The 20,113-nt window shown below is 37.1% G+C and overlaps 1 protein-coding gene across 1 annotated transcript in view; it reads left to right on the top strand.

Annotated features, from left to right (window-relative positions):
- Positions 1-20,113, top strand: part of tspan9a (tetraspanin 9a) — a 220,756-nt gene that overhangs the window by 14,708 nt on the left and 185,935 nt on the right. Inside the window, exon 2 of the mRNA XM_086073868.1 lies at positions 16,182-16,239. The gene's annotated coding sequence lies outside the window, so the exon portion shown is untranslated. The remainder of the gene's footprint in view (positions 1-16,181; positions 16,240-20,113) is intronic.

Below are 20,113 nucleotides of genomic sequence, written 5' to 3'. Positions count from 1 at the left end.
CTGCTAATTTAGCACTGGAGTTGAATATGCACTAGTCTGTATGGAGACACTTCTTTTGGAAGAAATTGTCTGAAAGAAGCCACAAAATCTCACTGAACTGAGCACAAAAGCGCAAGTTTTTTTTTCTCTCTCACTTTTGAACCGTGTCCGGCTGTTAAGATGGAACCCTATGACCCTTGCCAAAAAAGCAAAGGCATCAGAGCAACTCTTCATCTGCAAGATAGCTAAAATGTGGTTTCAGTGGTGTAATGAATAAGTGTTGCTGGCCTGAATCATGAATCAGTTTTGTTGTCTGTGCAATTTACAACCTTGGAAGGGAAATTTCCAGTTTCTCAAAATATAAATTAAAAAAATGCAGACAGTAAGATGGACTGCTTCAGTTTCCCTGGTAACGTATATAAGTGACATTGGCTGTGAATTTAAAAAGAAGAAGAAGAAGTCAAACTTCTTCATATTGTGACTCCTGACTTTGAAAGACTTTGGAGACTTGTCACAGAACATCTTGACTGCAAATCGCTCAAGAAAAGAATCAAAGAGAGTCATTTGCATCCTGCCTTGAACCTGCTGCGATTAATCGGATTTAAGCGAGCCTCATCGGGCAGGCAGAGCTCGTTCTCCACCAGCGTCGTGCCAACACGCTAGTCAAAAGCACCTTTGTGAGTTGAGTCTGCTGTTTCTCGGCCTGAGCCCTCAAGTGAACTTTTGAAACATGATCCTTCCTGCTTTACATTACTACTCTCTACCTTAACTGCTGTCAAAAGACTTCCCAGTGAACTGGTCATTTCCATGGGGGGAAAACAAGACTATTTTTTTTCTACTATTGCAAAAGAGTAAAACAATAAAATAAAGTACATTTTTAAAATAGTCTCCCACACTTTTAACGCAGCGGTGTTCAAACTACAGCCTGGGGGTCATGTGTGGCCCTCCCACCATTTTTAGCGGCCCGCGGCATACACTAAAAATAACTTTTAACATGGCTATTAAGGGTTTTAAGAAGGGTATGGGAGATGTCAAAAAAGTTGGAGGTGGGAGTAATGGGGACTACCACTACTATTATTAAAAATGTTCTAGATATGCAAATAAACTAATAAATTTACGGATAAGATAATAGTATTAGAATTTCAGTGGTGAATATATACAGTTTCATAAACCAAAATGGTTTCATCAACTTTATACTTAGTGTCTAAGTTCAATTTGTGAACATATCAGATTAATGATACTCCTAAACTATTTGCCACTATGACTTTTAACAGAAACCCTTGACATAGCAGTTTTTCCAAAAATAAAATTTCTGCATAGAAACATTGTGCAATTGCCTGCTGGATTTATTGATTGGTTTTAGTGCATTTTAGCAATATTGTGTCCCGTTTTGGGCTTTTTGATGTGTTCCATCAAAGAGAAAGTAATACAATAGGGAGCTGAAATTTCAAGATGATTATTAAAACATGGAGATGTTCAAAACGGCACCAAGGGGTAATTTGGAAATTATTGCAAATGGGAGAGAGAGTTTTTCTTTATGAAGTGGCCCATTTTGGTCACATTGACTCCTATTATAAATCATGATTTTTTTATTATTTTTGATATACTGTAAACCTGATACGTTATAAATGCATTCTTGTGTTTACTGACACATTTTCTTCATTGCCGTCTCAGAGACACACCAGGCTGTTTTTTAGAAGAACTGCCATTGTGAAAAAAACTGGCAAGTATAAAAAAATTCTGTTGTTTTGATTTATTGATTTTATATATATATATATATATATATATATATATATATAAATATAAAATATGTCAAAGATCAGATTAATCAGAATTTTGATTATTCACGATTATAATAATAAAAAAAAGCCTTTTTTTAATCAACATTTTCAAAGATAGGAGAGCCCACCTCGGAGTCCCCAGACTCTGCTTCCTCAAAGGAAGACGTGTCGGTGGAATTGAAGAGGTCTTCGAAGTATTCTCGAAGTATTCTTAGCAGCACTCCATCTCCACTATACACAGTGTTAATGGTGCACTGCTTTCCTCTGCTGAGACGCCGGATGGTGGTCCAGAATTTCCTCAAAGCCGTCCGGAAGTCATTTTCCATGGCCTTACCGAACTCTTCCCACTCATCCTCCTCTTTTTCTAATCAGTAAAATGACTTGCAAAATTTAAAATGAAAAAAAAAAAGACCCCAATATTTTGACATGAACAAATATTCTAAATGTGATACGCAAACATTTATTAAATGCTTTACATTAATGCATGTAATTATGTTTATTGCTCAAACACAACCTGTGCTACCTTAAACGTAGCCATCCACTGTCATGCTAAAGATAATCTATTGTCCAAATTAATAGTGCAATTAATCTGCGTTAATTCATGATAATTGTGATTTTTTGTATTTAATTAATCAGTTAACTTTGACAGCACTAATATATATATATACACACACACACCCACACAGCCTAGTTAATTTTGTTCATAGCAAAATACTGCTTTTAGTGCCCTTAAAGGGCATCATTTTTTATTTTTTAAAATTTATGGATAGGTCTGTTTTCACTGTACAGTTTTAGTGGTTGAAAGTAAAAATATATTCACAATTGACTTATCACACTTTAAGAGTATAGTCCAATTTACTGCCAGGCTAGTTAAAGCCAAATAACACCCACTGGTTCATAACTAAAGAAAAAAATCAAACTGGCCTTTCCTTCCTTCTATTTTTCTGTATGCGGCCCTTGGAGAAAAAGGTTTGAACACCGTAGCTTTAATAATAATGCATTGAATTTATATGAAGCTTTCTTTTTTGCGCACTCAAAGAGCCTACCAGTACAGGGGATGCATTATTCACAGACTCACACATTTACACTCTGGTGGCGGTAAAATACAGAAATAGCCACATCTACCTTGGGGCAAACTTCCAGTGTGCACCATGGCTCCTCCAATCACCACCAAACGTTCGCACCAGCCACACACATTCTAATGGGTAGCTTATGTGTACGTGACAAAAAACAGGATTTTCATCTTCTTCTTATCACTATTTAATTAACATTAAAAACAAGTCTACATTGTCAAAATTTGTCATTATATTTTTCAAGTGTGCTGACATTGTGAGCACAACCAGGGCAAATTCCTCGCTACCTTCCACTTTGCAAGAACCAATGTTGCTAAGAGACTATGAGGACCATAGTCATTTTTTTTTTAATAGTTGCTAGAATGATCGAAAAAGTCACTAAATCGGCAACAATAAAGACAAGTCATTGCACTTGTTTAGTAGCACTGCGGACACACATGCTCATCAAAATAACAGCAGTGCATACTTGACTTTTTAGTTTAACCTTTTAAAGGCTGCAGAGACGGGTCGGATGTGCAGTGAAGTTCATCTATGAGGTTGGTAGGTAGGGGAAAAAAATAGTCCCAAACAACCTCTGGTGCTCATTTGAGAACCACACGAAAAAAATGTTTATGTCCACCCCTGTATATACTGTAAAAATGCATAAAAATAATATATTATCGTGAATACATTACTAAAATAATGAATGGATTATTACAGCTTCACACCATTCCTTCAGCCAATTTGCTGATGTCCGAACTTCCTGCCAAATTTTTGTCATGGCGATGCATTTAGTAGCTTCATTTACACTTATGTAATAAGTGCGTGTGCGTGCATGTGTGCGTGTTTGCACATAAAAATTCTGCACAACAGTTTATTTTTACAGAGGCGCCTCTTCTTATGGAAAACATGCCTTTCGTTATGCCCCCTCCCCTTTTAGTATGCATATGTTTTTCATTTAGATTAAAAGATCAGGGCTTCGCCAGTGTGAGGAAGTGTGTGATGACTGACGTGTTTACGTACCTCTGGTGGGTTGCCAGAATACCTCCGGATGCGGATATGTATTTCCTCTGACGGTTCATTTAACTTTTTAAAATTCCAAACCCTGCATTTTATACGAATGTTTGATAGGTATGGTATTTTCAGCCTGGCATTAGTCTACTCTTTCCATGTTTTCACATTGAGTACCATTAGAGAATGAATACACTAAGCCAGACATCAGTTCCATCTCTTTATTTATTACAATCACATGGCTTTCTCAGGTGCCTCACTCAGAGGATCATTGACAGCGCTCAAGAACAGCCTGTCCTCATTTCAACATTTTTGTTCCAGAGCAGGATGTAAACCTTTGACACCTCTGCCTCTGAGCCAAGTCCATACAGAATAAGCTGCTGGGACTTACAAAAGAAAAGAAAAAAAAAAGAAACAAGCTCTCTCCTACTTGAAATATTTTTTAATTTATTTTTTTAACTCCCTTTTTTGTCACTAATATTTTTGGGGGAGCTTTGTTTGTTTGTGTACAAGGAGTCCTCGAGTTGCGTCCGAGTTACGTTCCTACGCTGGCGATGAAACCCAAATTTCGACTAAAGTCGGATTTCCCCGTTAAAGTCGATTTTACATCAAAATCATTTGTACAGTAATTCAAAAAAACATATTTGCGCGAACCGTAACAAATATTTCATGGTTCCGCATGGACATTCATTGCTGACGGCAGAGCGGAGCTAATTCAAACTTAAACATGGAAATGTGACGCGTTTGATGGCGAGCCAACCTGCTCGATGGTCGTCCTTTGCAACACAACTTTAAATAACTTAAAATGGCGTGATTACTGGGGAAAAATTTGCGAAAAAAAAGGTGCTATGGACGAGGCACGGGCGTCGTAAAGTCGAAACGACGTAGGTCATGTACAACGTAACTCAAGGACTCCCTGTATTTTTTTTTTATATTTATTTTATAAAAAAAAATTCTGAATATTTTTTTCCTGTTTTCTGCATATTTTTTCTGTCATGAATTTTTTTTTCTGAAAAACAGGAAAAAACCCCATCAAGGCAGGACACAAAGCCAAAACAACAAACCTAAGCATATATACACAAATCATAACGGGAAAGTGTCCACCATTAGTGAGTGTGCAACAAGTCACTTGGAGTTCAAAGTTTAGTTTAAATTCTCCCTGTTGTACTGATTTTTTTCTTCCTATTTTTCTGTGTACATTTTCCTCCTGTTTTTCGGAATATATTTTTCCTCAATTTTTCGGAATATTTTTGGGGTGACAGTAAAAAATATTCAGTAAAACAGAAAAAAAAATATTCAGAAAAACAAAACAAAAAACAAAACAAAACAAAAAAACGCACAAAACACAAAGCTCCCCCCAAAAATTAGTCAGAAAAACAGGAGGGTTTTTTTCTTCTCAAATGTATCAATCCGCTTCCGTAATCACTATGATAGACTCAGAACTGACACTTTTTTTTTGACACCATTGAAAACCACAACACAATCACAATCATATTGCTAATTATATTTTAATAACGTAAAAAAAATCATCTTTGATTAATCAATTGTATTGGCTCACAGGTGCACCGGACAGACTGTAGTGTGTTTGAGCATTAATTCTATTTTTTGACATAATTTTTTTTATTTTCAAAGGTTTCCCTCGTAAAAGGAGATGTGTCTTTTATGTCTCAAAATGCATTGTTGTTGTTGAATAAGGTGCTTTCTTTCAGTCGAGGGCAATGACCCAGATTATCGTCTCGGACAACAGGCACTGTCTTTTATTGTTGTCATGAAATGAGATTCTTCAGCCAAGCAAGGACACCTCAGCTCCTACAGCAAATTTCACGCCCCACAAGTTGCAGCCTTGTGTAAAAGAGAATGACATTGGCTGTTGTTTGACTTGATAGGGGTTTTGAGCATTTAAAAAAACACACACAAAGAAACAGACTTAAATTTAATTGAAATTAACTAAATGTTGGCAGTAATTATTCAATAAATTGCCTGCAGCTTTTGCTTGTATGTTTGACAAGTTGCAAATTATGAATGTTTGTGATAAGAAATATTGCCCTATATTTATTCATAAACAAAGTGTATCAATTATGCACAACTCAAAACCACACAATTACATTTCAAGAAAAATCATCATATCGTCACATGGTACATTAGACTATACATTAAAAATGTTTAAGCACATGCTGTGAAATGAAATTAATTTGAAATGTGTAATACAGTAACTACTGAGAGTGCAAAGCATACGCAGAAAACAACAACATTATTATGATGACTCATTGCTTGTAAGCAAACAAACGTGTCTTATACCCGGAATCTTCTTTTAATAGCCATATTTATTCTTTAGAAAACAATGCATTTTTTATTTTTAGCAACATACTAAAAATGAAAATGGACCCCTGCAACTCATTTGCAAAATGTGTATTTAATATTAAGTATTATTTTAACTAATAGAGTATTTTCCTACAATATCTTCAAATCCACAAACAGGCTTGCTTTTGTTTTGGAACAGTGAAACAAAACATATTATGCATATCTTTCAAAGCTTTAAGGAAATAGGAAGGAAGGAAATTCCGGCCCACTGTTGGCCTTTGGTTCAAATGATTCATGCATACTCCTTGTCCCTGTTGCTTTCTTTGCCGAGTGGTGGTAATGGGTGCTCTCTGCTCAACTCATTTTGTTTGACACGAGCTTTCTCACACTCTGGGAGATCCCCTTTAACGTGCAAATGAAATGAAAGCAGACCGTGAATGCCAGTGTGCTCTCTCAGTCACTCGCTCAGCTCAGTGCTTTAGGCTCCTGATGAAAGCTACGATAATTAGTAAGACCTTTCTTTTTTTCTTTTTTCTTTTTTTCTTCTTTTTTTCCTTAGAGAGCTCAGTATTGTTCATTCGGTAATCTTACAGATTCAACATGTCATCATCATTGCTCTCTCTCTTTTTTTCTTTTTTCTCTTTTTCTTTTTTTTGGGTGCATGCGTGCGTGCGTGTGAGAGTACTCATTAATTCACCTAAAACCTATTAAAAATCCCATACCGTTCACCTAAAACGAATACTTCAGAATCCAGCTAGAGTCGTGAGGTTGTCAGGAGACCCGAGGAAGGATCAAAGAAAAGAAAGGAAAGTGAAATCCAGACCAGACTACCCACCGGGTTACCAACCAGAATCTTTCACCAACCCCAGAAACATCTAAATTCCAACAAATTAGGGAGACCTCAAGAGACCAAAGGAAAGACTGAGGAAAGAAAGGAAGGAGAGATGAAGCGGAGTTTGTTAGTAAGACCTTTCAATAAAGTTGTTGTGAAAGAGAAGACACTGTTTAGGATTGAAGAAGACGCGACTGGTATTCATGTTCATCTGAGCTCAGTTAAATGTTTTCATTTAGGGCATGTGGAATGAAATGTTTTCGTATTGCATCTTCATGATAACGGAAGAGGGCCGCCCTATTATTTAGACATCAGAAACGTAATCACGATCGAGACTGACTGCCATCCTGCTTGAAATTGGCTGTCTAATTGTGTATCAGGGGCACTTGAGATCCAATCTCGCTGTGAAGGGCTTTCATGGCATTTAGCACACATCTTCTCAAATGAAGTAATGCATTAAAGAGGGAAGTCAACCCAAAACGTATCTCTACATTCAAATGTTCCATGCGCCCCCACTAGTACAAAAACGACATTGTGATTAGTATGGCATTTGTGGAACATGTTCTAAGGAGCAAAAACCACTTGTTTTTTCCCCATCTCAGGGGGTGGCCATTTTGCCACTTGCTGTCGACTGAAAATGACATCACAGTTGCTCAACCAATGACGGCTCACCTGTTTTGACATGCGAACGGTATGGCTGCATGGTTCAGAACCACTTATTTAGACATTTCAGGTATGAACTTATAGCCACCCCTATATGAGTCATGGTTTCACCCTGGTCACCCCAATGAAATTTTTTGGGCTGCGCCCCTGGAGCTGTAATTGGTCATTACCTGACCCCTAAGCAACTTGTGATGTCATTTTTAGATGACAGCGAGTGGCAAAATGGCCACCCCCACAATGATGGATCAAGTCATTAATTTTGTTGCTTAATTCATATTCCGCAAATGCAATATTAATCAGAATGTCATGTTTAGACTGGTGTTGGCACATAGAGCATTTTTTAGGGGGTTAACTTCCCCTTTAAATGTACTGACACAGTTTGTGAATTATTAGTGATCCAACAGTAAAAACAAAAACAATTCCAGCTGATGTAATCAACCAGTTATAGGTTGAGTAAAATCATTGCCTGTTTCCACATATAATTTAGCGTGTTTCCACAATACGCCGTCATTAACTGCCCTCATGATGGTATGGATCTGGTCTGAGACCCAAGCTGTCTGTGCTTCTGCTAGTCCACCATGATGCCACCTGCATTTTCTGCACGCCCATGTGTTTTTATCCCACTTATCTCATTTAAGCTTACAGCAGGGAAGCTGGAGTCGCTGCCAGCTGACAAAGGGCGGAAGGCAGACTGCATTGTTGACTTGTCTCCAGTCAATCACTGGACAATTGTGAATGGGACTTTGCGGGAATTGATCCCACACCACTACACACCAAACTGCCCATTTCTATAATACATTAGCTTAGCTAGCACCTTGTGTAGTATACTGTAGGCCTGTGGTTCAGCTTTGTGAATAACTACACTACTAATTGCTGACTTTTCTTCTTGCCAGTGTTGACCTGGTGCATGAAAGGGTAAAACAAATTGTGTCTTTTTATGAGTCCGTATGGATTTTTTTGGTGATCTACAGTAACAGCAAACCAATGGCCTTGTTTAAGTACATACTCCAGAGAGACTGAACGCTTTTTAATTACAATTCAATAGTCTAACTAATAGCTGGATGCTGTCATGGCTGAGCGGGTGTTTTTTATCAGAAGTAGAGCCGCATGGCTTTTTATGATGGGAAGCTATGGTTTCTTCCAAGTAGTAGTTTGAAAAGTACATGAGCTGCTTAGCTTTTTGGCGGCCACACCTGCCTGCTCATTGAGTGTTCTGCAATTATTGTGACAGAAAATATAGTTATAGGGTAGTCACATTCCAACTCCTTTCTCTTTTCCAAACCAAGTAGATATACTGTTACCCAAGTGGTTATGGAAGTCATCAAGATAGAATAATGCTGCCCCTGCCCCCATTGGCGGAGCCAGACTTTTATAAATGGGGGGGCCAGGGAGGGGCCAAGGATACTTATGCGTGTCCAAACATTATGCCAAATATTTTTGTTTCATAAACAATTGATTTCAAACGGATGTTGAAATGTATTTAAGTACATATTATAGAACATGTAAGCGGTTCAGGAAATGCATAGATGGATTATAGCACACAGGAGATTTTTGCTCATAATGTGCTGGACAAAATGAACGATATTCGTACAATTAAAAATTAACAGTGTTTAACATGAATGAAATTTGCAAATTGTTTGAAATTGGTATCGTTTAAGGAACAAGTCATATTTTCTTGTTTAATTTTCCACACATCCTATGGAAAAAAATGTTACTCCTAGCACTTTATTTACAAGCACATAATGTTACTACTAATGTTATTATTTAATAAAATGTTATTAAATCCCCCACTTCTAAACTAAAAACGTTTGGGCATATATACTAAGTGAGTAAGTTCTAAGCTGTATTTTTCAAGCTGTTTTGTGTGTGATGTTTAATCTCTTATTTTGAAATCTATGTTTTTAATTTGGTAGGCCGCTCCGTACTTCTGTTTCCTATTTCACGTCTTCGTTTGCCATTCAGCTCATGGATAATTTTTTTTAATGTCAGTTCAAAACAACCTACCTGAATATAAAATATTTTAAACAGTCACTCATGTCTCATGACATTGCCAAAAACGTGTCCTCTTGATGCACTGATCTTAAATGCCTTGATGGGACTCGGGAGATTCTTCTTTTCCAGACTCATATTACAACATATTGTGGTACATAGCACCCCCTACTGTGCAGGAGGGGCATAGTAATTAGTAGGCGTCTGAAAAAAATGTGGCAATGGTCGAGCGCATGCTTCGCATGAATGAGGCCCCAGGTTCAATCCCTGACATCTCCAACTTTAGTCTTCCATTACAATAACGATTATCTGTGTCTATGCACAGTGTAGCTGTCTAATTTCTAACGGTTAACTCTGGCCAAGTGGTTAAGATCATCACCCAGCACCAGGAAGGACCCTGCACACACGGCTGTGGTGTCCTTGAACAAGACACCGATACACTGAAGTGCCCAGTGAGCAGTTCAGGATGGGTCACTTTTTTCAAGTGGCTCTCTAGTTGATGTAGTATGTCTCTCCTCACTTGCCATACTCTGACACTCCTTATTTACAACTATGCATATATTTTACAGATATGTCTTGCCACAGTACATAAAACCAAACCAAAAAAACTTGCAGCTTCACTTTGAAGAATGTACATGACTCTCGCACGCCAACATTGATGTATTCATTGCACACGTTATAAGCCTGCGTATCTTTCAGTAAGGCCGTGATTGGCTGTTGCAGATAAGACTGGCCATCAGTCCAAAAAAAGTCACACCACTGTTTCTTTATATTTGTAATAGTGATAAACAACTTAATATTGGTAAAATTCAAAACTCAAAACTAGCTGCTATGATAAAATATCATTCAAAAACGTTTACAATAATTTTGATTGTCATAACCCGCGATGGATATGAGTGGGCGGGGGGAGGGGACACTCGGACAGAAGCGCAGCCATTTGTATTTTTCTTTCATGAACGCTAGCCAAAAGAACTACATGACTCACAAGGCAATGGTGCTTCTGGATTTCATGTAAACAGCGATGATGGGACCAGACAGAACAGGATGAGATTCATTTTCACCGGGAGCGGACGGGACAGGATTTGACAGGGTGGGACACGTTTTCTCTGTGGGAGTGGGATGGTGCGGGTATGAAAATCCATTCCCGTGTCTCCCTCTAGTACACTGGTTCTCAGCCCCAGTCCTCGAGTTCCCCTATCCAGCCTGTTTCCTATGTCTCCCCAGCCAACACAGCTGAGGATCATTATCAGGCTTCATGCAGAGCTGGCTGATTAGCTGATCGTTTGAAACACCTGTTGGCTGAGCGAGACATGGAAAACGGGCTCCATAGGGGCATTCGAGGACCGCGGTTGAGAACCAATGTACACATGTACATGACTAAAAACAGGATCTTGATCTTCTACACTAGATGAGGTATCTCTACGCTATTACCATCTCTTTTTCTTTTCTTTTTTACAAACTGGAATGGCACAGGGTATTGCTTACAATATTGTTGTCTTACTGTCAACTAATGAGTTGCCTGCAAAATTCCTTTTTCAAGATAGCATGCTGTGAGGCCTTTGTGGGTCACTGGCATCTGTGAAGAAATATTCCCTTCACAAAGCCTGAAGAGAACCTTGATGCAGATGCTCCCAGTGATTGATCACCTCCAACAATGTGTTGTAACGACAATCTCCTTCTTATATATGGTGTGTTTAAAATGAGTTGTTGTCCAACTTGGAAAAATGCTCTGTGCTTCAGAGTAAGTGTTTCATTTTGGCCAATTGTTGACCAGTAGATGGATGGAAGAACTGATTGGAAAGATGGAGGTGACAGTACACCATAATTTATGTAAGTGTAACAATTTCCCACATGTGAAGGTAGGCGTGCAGTGGAAACAAGAATAGTTAGTTATTAATAGTAATAATAGCAAAAAACTAACAAAAAAAAACATTTGCAATCTTTTATTCAAATGTAATGATTCAATTGCTGTATTGCCAAAAACATAACAATGCTTAAAAATAGTGATAGAAAAATGAAATAACAGGAATTAAGTACATGCTGTATTGAACACATCACAAATATATTTTAAAACTTTAAGCGACGGAATCTTGGCTCGTAAGAATATTTATTCTTATGTGATTTTGTCATCATTCACAGATGGTTGACTGGGAAAAATAAAAATGTTTTAAAGCTGGGTTCTGTTCTCCGTGGGTTAGTTCCTGTACTTTCTCAACATGATACTTAAGTCCTAACAATGTTAGTCATGCACGCAGGAGGCGCTCATTCATGGAAAGATTTAGGCAGGTAGATGCTTATAATTCATTGGATAATAAAAAGACATGCTAACCAAGCAGTGGGTAATAGGAGGAGCATGCAGGGAGTCAGGTTGCCTCAAGTGAAATCTTTGGCAACCACAAAATAACAAAAAAGGCTGCACTCCGTTTGCTGGAATTGTAAGCAGTCTGCTGTAAGATTGGAAAGGAAAGGAATGTTGAACATAGAAGCTTGTATATTTTTTGCGAAGGTTTTAAGACATTTGCTTCAATACTGTAATCTATTTTTCTATGTAAAGAGCCTTTGAGATTTGGAGTTCCAAAGCTAAAGCAAATTCATATGATGAAGGATCTGTAAGTGTAAATATTGTCCCTGTACATGAATGCTTTACAATTATAATATTTTTTTAAGTATAATACAGTACTGTAGTCCCATACTTACTACAAATACTTTAGGACCGAAAGAACAATAGTAAAAGTTTTTTTCTTGTATACTATAGTCTTAGTTCCTGCAATTCTATGAGGGAATAAGTTATCCCTTGGTGCTCTTTGACAGATTCTCATTTTAAATAGACGTTGAAAAGTAAAATATTTAACAGGTACAACCTAAAAAGAGTCTGATCCTCATGATGTAGAGGAAAGGAAACAAAGGAAAGACAGGGAGACGAGACAGTACTAAAAATACATGGAAATAAATTCTCACACTACATGTCAGGTTCAGATGACAAATATAACTAACAAACAATGAGGAGAGAAGACATTCTAGTTTCAGGTTACTTGCAAGGAGAACAGGAGATACAAATCTCATCTATTCTAAAACAGCCCTCCTATAAACCTCTCTTTTTATTCAAACTTGAGGTTCCTAGGTTACATGAGGTGATGCCTCTAAAAGGGGGTGGGGTCATCCAGCAAGCAGGCATCACTCTATGCTTCTTTACACTTCTTACTTGTTTGTGTTCTCTACCAAATACATACATATCTTCATATTATTAGGAAAGCTAAACACTTTGAGGTTTGGAGGTTTGCCCTGGGGGAAAAAAACCTCGTCACCGGACCCCTCCGCTTTTTCATTTAAATTCCCTGCTTTGTAATTTCTAATACACAGAGCCATCTTTGAACCAGACTTAAACACAGCCTACTATTCAACAAATATACAACTTACACATGTAGTCCTCAACCTACAAACACAATGGGTTCCGATTTTATTTTAAAATTAAATTGTAATGCATTAAAAAATCTATAAAATATTTGTAACCCTATGAAGCCTGAACGATGAAATATAAGAGATAAAATTATGTTTATTTGTAAATAGAGAATGTATTAGCCCCTTTGAACAACAAAAAATTGTTTTTAAATTAGCTTCAACATATGACTTGATTTGTGTCATATTTGATACATCTGGTCACAATGCTTTAAATGTATACATTTGTACCTGTCAAAAATATCATAATAAACAGACATATCAAACATATCAGTATTTCCAAAAATCAGAAAGAACATTTACCACTATTAATAAATATAGGTGTCTGTCCTTTCTCAGTTGAGACGCTCTTGTTGTAATGTCGCTGGAAAAAACATCAGATGGGGGATACTGCCCTCTAATGGATTATCTGTGCAACGCATGTGTCTGATCATATATGCCATGGTTTTAATGTGGGTAAAAATATTATACTCATGAAATAGAGTGTTCAAAATGTCTTGAAAGAGAAAGAAAGAGGGACAGAGAAAAGAGAGAGAGATGAGATGAGCGTATGCAACGGTGCTGCTTGGCTGTGGTGTGGCAGAAAGGGGAACTACAGGACCGTAATATATGATGTTGGGCGTACTTAAAAATATGAACTTGCGAGCGTAATACAATATTTTATGATATTTATGGACATCAGTCAGCCTCTGTTCATATCTGCGAATGTTCGTAAGACAAATGTTTGTAAATAGAGGACTACCTATTCATTGGCAGTGTAAAGGATAATATCAAATTTAATACGGCAGATGCCAACATGACATCCTGTGCCTTAATGGATGACAACATCATTAGACTTTTTAGTTTACACCGCATGATAAGAACCTAAAATCATTGTCGCAGTCACATTGATTAGCACTTGGGGCCCTGCTGCGCGACGGATGGAAATTATTCTTTTTTTCTCCATCTCAAATCCCCGGATTGAATTTGGGGCCCGGTGCGTCTCTGAAGGAGAGGCTGCAGGTCAAGCTTCAACATCAAGAGGGTTTGTAATGACCTAAATATAGCTGACTTTGACTTTTGACCCCGAGTGTAACTGCTCGTGGTCTGGTTATTCAGTGGCATGTTTGACAAATCACCCATTTTAGCATGAATGCCAAATGTGCATCAAGTTTCTGCTCATGAGTCCTGATCTGACATGATTTATGTGAAACACATTCCAAGTTTTAGTTTCATCCAGCAGCAGTTATTGCTTTTTTGAATGTCAATTTGCATCTGCAAGTTGAATCTATTCGGCCTTGTGGCCCTTTTTAAAGGACTAGTCAACACATAAGATCCGAACAAAGGTCCGTCAAAGGTTGTCAAAAAACATTATCTTAAATAAATGAGTGAAAAGTAATGGGAAAATGGATCTTCCTCGTCTCCCTGAAGTGTGAAGTTGTGAAACCACAGCATAAAATGGAAGTTATGGAACTCATTGGTTTTGCATTTTAAATAAAATAAGGGTGTGAAATTCATCAATAAACATTTGCTCATTTTCCCTTTTTTTTTTTGCAACTTTTTTCCTCATGTTTTGATTCCTTTTCATGTATTTTCTGAACTTTGTAACTCTTTCCAGTCATCTGCTTCTAACGGAAACTGCTATTTAAAATAATTCATGACGCACCTGCATAGTGTTTGTGGTTGCATTTTCCACATTCACTGGATTAAGTCATGCCCGATGGAAAAGTCTTTGAGCTGGACAGTTCAGCAAGTGCCACTAGTTTTGGTTGGACTAGCTGATATTTTATGCATGATAGTTTCACTCAAAAGTCAGACTGCAAGGTTGTCTTTCACGTGGCCCATATGTCTGTTGTTAAATATGAGCTCACAGGGCCATACGTTTGGTCTCATTTTGACTCTGGACTCGCTTTTAACCCTTCAGTGAGCACTTGTTGAATAGTTTTTAGTTTATTATTATTATCACTATTATTATTATTATTATTAGTGATGCACAATATGAAAAAATTCAACCGATACGATAACCGATAATTTCCTGCTTTGTATGGTCAATACTGATACCGATAACCAATACATTTATATTTTCATATTTTAGTAGCTCTGATTAACAAGGCAGCAAACTAATTTGTCACTTTCAAATGCTTCTTTATTTTTCTTCCATATCATACAAATATTTGTGGTCATTTGCTGTTAAAAATAACATTCGCAAAACTTTCAAAGGCCAAACATTTACCATATGAAATGGCTAACAAATAATCACTCAAAACAAAAAAAGTTAATTCATTAAGTTTCTAGATCAGATAATGATAATAATAATAATAATAATTGATGATTTGGTCATTTGGTTTGGGAATTATAACCTTGGGACAATGCTTATGATACATTTAATCAGAATTAAGAGCACTGGGATTTTTTAATAGGTTTTAGGTGAACTAATGCACACACGCGCATGCACATACACACCGACATACAAAATAAAAATGTATAAAAAATATATATAAATGAAAAAATATATATAAAAAAAAAAGCGTCAAATCGGTAAAATTACCGAATGAACTGAGCTCTCCAGGAAAAAAAATAAAATTAAAATTAAATAAAAAAGAATTAAGAGCACTGAACGAATTTTAAATGCAGTCTTTTTGTTAGGCACAAAAAAAGTGTTTGGGAATTCTCCAAAGCCAGACACATACAGTATGCACATGTTTTAAACAGAACACAGCAATAGGAAGTACATGAAACCACACTGTAATGAGTTTGTGTTGGTTTGTCAGGTATTTGCAACGTTTTGCATCTGCAATTCAATCCAACTGCTTCAGTAGCTGTTGTAAGCCAATAGTATCCATGTTGGTATTCTGCTTTGTCCATCGCCAAATTTGTCAAACAGACTATGTTTGACTTGTCTGGTCATGGTCAAAATAGTTGCATGGGAGACGCAGGGACAGCAGGCAAACATATGTTGAGTATGAGTGGAAATGTGTACATGTCCAGTGGCACAATTATGTGCGCATGCCATCATTTCCTTTCCATCTACTTTAAGACGCAAATGACATCATTGTTTTGTAACCCTTTTTTGAATTAGCGGTAGAGTCAAAACGGGGAACTGACTTGAGCATGTGTTTTTCTTCCTCTGTTCGACAGGCTGTCGCAGGCGAGCCCGGCGGAACCATTTCCCTTGTTTCAAACCGCGTCTGAGCAGGTGAGGAATGACGCCAGCTTCTACTCTGCTTATTATTTTTCAATTGCTGATGGCGGCTTTGTTCCAATAATCGGTTCTAAAAAGATGCAAAGTCACATTTTGCGGGGGGAAATTAATACATTTGAAAACATAGAGTGCCAATTCTGGATTTTGGATATGGGTGTTGTCATTTACTATTTTATGTGATTTAATATTGTGCCTACTTTAATTTCTGACAGAGAAGCTCAGTGAAAGATTCTGTTTGAAATTCCCCATTCCTGTTCAAAACGGTTCAAGAATCCGCATCATGTTGCTGCATGAACTCTTTTTGTTTTTTTGACAGGTGGTCTCATAAATGAGTTTTAAAAAAACAATAATGATGTCCATGAAACTGCAGAATATGATAAAAACGTGCGAGTTGTAAATTTATTGTAGTTACGGGTATTTCCAAGTTGCTCTTCAGTGTTTTATATTAAACAAACTTTCCAGGAAGTATATTCTTGAAACTTAAAGAGGGCTTAGTTTATATTGGTAAAGTGTCTTTGTCCGATAACTTAAATACATACACAAACACTCCTGCAGTATTACTATTAAGGTATTTACTTTAATAATTAATTAGTTAATTCATTATAACTAATCAAATGCATTGGGTAAGTAAACATGGAAATAAAAAGATTCAGTGTCGGAGTCAAGAATACTGTTCCTTTATCACTACTGGCCATAAATTTGTATAATTCTTTCAAAGTGAAAACAAGCACAGCCAAAAAAGTTGCCCGCAATTATTTTCTCAACAGCCTCTGATGAATGTGTTTTGCTTCTTAGATGTTGTTTTGTGGAAAACACTACTTCACTTTTATATTTGTATGCAGGATCATGAGTGGTCGGCGGCAACAATAAATACACATAGACTGATACACTGTGCTAGAATAATTGTGCCTTTTACTCCCCGCAAACAGCAATCAACACACTTCAACGCTAATCATCATCGGCGCTTACCTTGACACTAGACCGGAGAGCCGACGGTCCGGGTAGAACGAGCTGCAAAACGGCTGGGCAATTGTATGTATTCCACAGCTGACTCTGCCCGGACCGTGTGCCGCTCCGTCTTTTATTCATTAGCAAAAAGGGGTGAGCGTGAGAAACAAGACATACAACCCAAGAAATTCCCAGGCACCCTCGAAAACATGTTTAGGACTATAGTATAAACAAGGAAGAGTTCCCAGGTTGATTCCGCCCTTTATTCACAAATTGTTGGGCACCTGGATTCGTACAACAGTTCAGGACAACAACATATCCTTATATAAGAGGTTACATGAGGACATATCAAACCGTGGTTATTTTCCCTCCAGATGTGCAAGACTGCTGCTAACCATACATCTCGGACAGCAGCCCACACTGTCAACATGAAGCCTCGTAAACATCATAATAGACAGATGTGTGATCTTTTTACCAAATAGTCCTGACGTTAACTCACCAGTAATTAATTACGTTTGATTTGTAGGTGTCTTTCTGGGCACTTAAGCACACAGTGTAACGGAATAAGTTCAAAGAAGCAAAACAAAACATGGAAACAATAATCCATCCATGCATTTTTTTTTTTTGCGCTTATCCTCATTAGGGTTGTGGGTGAGCTGGAGCTAATCCTAGTAGATTTTGGGTGAGCAGTGGAGTAGGCTAAAGAAAATCCCAGGTCATGTTTGTAAATGAGAATTAGTTCTCAAACGTTTTACCTGGTTAAAAAAAGATTAAATAAAAATAATAATAAAAAAATAGAACAACAGATACTGTAATACCAAAAATCCTGTGAATCAACCCCCCAACACAAAATCACCTTTAAAAAGCCGTTTTTTGTCCATACTTGTTTTTAATACAGTCACGTGATTTGCTGGTTGTAAGAGAGTGAATAACATCAATGGATACAGATTCAAAACATATGAATAAAATGTACATGCTTTTAAATCCAGGTTAAAAACTAGACACTCTTCCTATAGCTCTGATTTACTGAATAATATTTTTTAAATCATATTTTCAAAAATCTTGCTCTTGCACTGTATGCGCTTTTAGTAATTTTAGTGAGCATTTTTATAACATTCCTTTTAAACCTCTTTAACTCTGTTTGTGACTGCTTTTAAATGTATGTATGGATTACCTTGTGTATGAAATGCGCTGTGAGTGTTCATTTCTTCCCCCCACCCCCATTTTGGTACAGTATATTATTCTTTTTTATCGTTTTTCATGATATTGTAATAACAAAATCACATCAAATAATCAACATAATGCGACATTTATAATTGAACCCTACAAATTATGAAACGTGACCAAGAAAATTTGTTCTCTCTTTGTTTAGTTTTTCAATTAAAGTTATACAGAGTTTTTTTTTCTAATCATACAATTTTATAATTTCATTTTAATCTAAATTATTGGTGTTGCTTGTGGAAAACAAATTGGCAAGCAAACAATAACTCATCGTCCAATGAGGTGTTTGTTAGAATATGGAAAATATCACTTTCCTTTCTTTTCTTTGGTCCTTCCTCGGGTCTCCTGACGGCGGTGTTCGGTTTAGGTGAACGGTATGGGATTTTTTAATAGGTTTTTGGTGAACTAATGAATACACACACACTCACACGCACGCACATACACATACTCACCCACATACAAAATAATAAAAAAATAAAATTAAAATTAAAAAAGAGAGGAATGATGATGACATGTCAAATCGGTAAAATTACCGAATGAACAATACTGAGCTCTTTAAAAAAATAAAAATAAAAGTAAAAAGAATATGGAAAATGCAACATTATTTAAATTCAAATTTTTGTGATAATCTGCTCTTTTACCCATGTTGTAGTAGAACATGATTTCAGGGTTTCTTGATGATGTAAATGTCCTCATGGGAAGGTTCAGATTCTTCACCATGAAGGGTCCTGCTCACCTTCCACAAACAATCGTAAAATGTTTTCTTGGTTGTGACAAAATATCTGGCTAAGGCTCAATGTTATTTCTGCTTGGAATGAATTGGACACGGCTACTCAGCACAGTACTGAACCAAAGATGATTCAGTGTCCAAGCAGTGAGTAGCCAACATTGCTTTGATCTAACAGGAGACCGTGATAATGTTGGACAGTGTCGGGGTCATCCACTCAGCAGGCTCGTTAAGTCATCCTAGAACCGTGCTTGTGGATTGTTACGCTTCACTTTAGTGACAGTACATCTGCGTAGTGAAATGATAAAGACATCCTTCATAGAGTCTGGCCTGGCTGGACAGACCCATTCTGGAGTCGAACAACAGCCAAAGGTTGCAACCGTAAATCTGAATGTAAGGCCAAGTAGACGCTTGTGGTCATGCAATTGTTAACTTTTAAGTCAACCTGTTTTGTACTTTTTCTCCTTGCAGTGCCATGAATGAGCTGTAGTCGACATCATGCATAATTCCTTTAGTTCGTTCTATTGTGTGAATGAACTAATAATAGTTTTGTGACCAAAGTATTTGAAACATGGATACAATGCAATCATAATCATAATTAGAGTTTTTCATGGCTCAAAATGAGGCAGAGGTGGTATCATCCTGACTATGATAGGTGACTACCGATAATACCAGTCTTATTTTGTGACCTACACCATTATGGGCCGCCCTCCTTTAGCCATTTTATGATCAGGGACTAGAAATGAGAAATTCTACGAATACAAAGTTGCCATTCATTTTTGCCATTTTTTAACTACAATCATTAAAAAGTCATCCACTAGTACATATTAAATTGTAAATAGAATTCAGCGTTATTGTACAACACTATTATGTTTATTGTATATACTGTGTTTTTATGACTTTGGCTATGGCTGGAGCGTGCCACCTCTGCCTCACAACCAGGAAATGGGCATGTGCAACGGTTGCTCCATG

The sequence above is a fragment of the Leptonotus elevatus genome, chromosome 4 (genome assembly GCF_054856555.1).
Source record: "Leptonotus elevatus isolate MCC_2025b chromosome 4, RoL_Lele_1.0, whole genome shotgun sequence".
NCBI lineage: Eukaryota > Metazoa > Chordata > Actinopteri > Syngnathiformes > Syngnathidae > Leptonotus > Leptonotus elevatus.
Note: the sequence above shows the minus strand (reverse complement) of the source record. Positions and strands in the feature narration are given on the sequence as shown.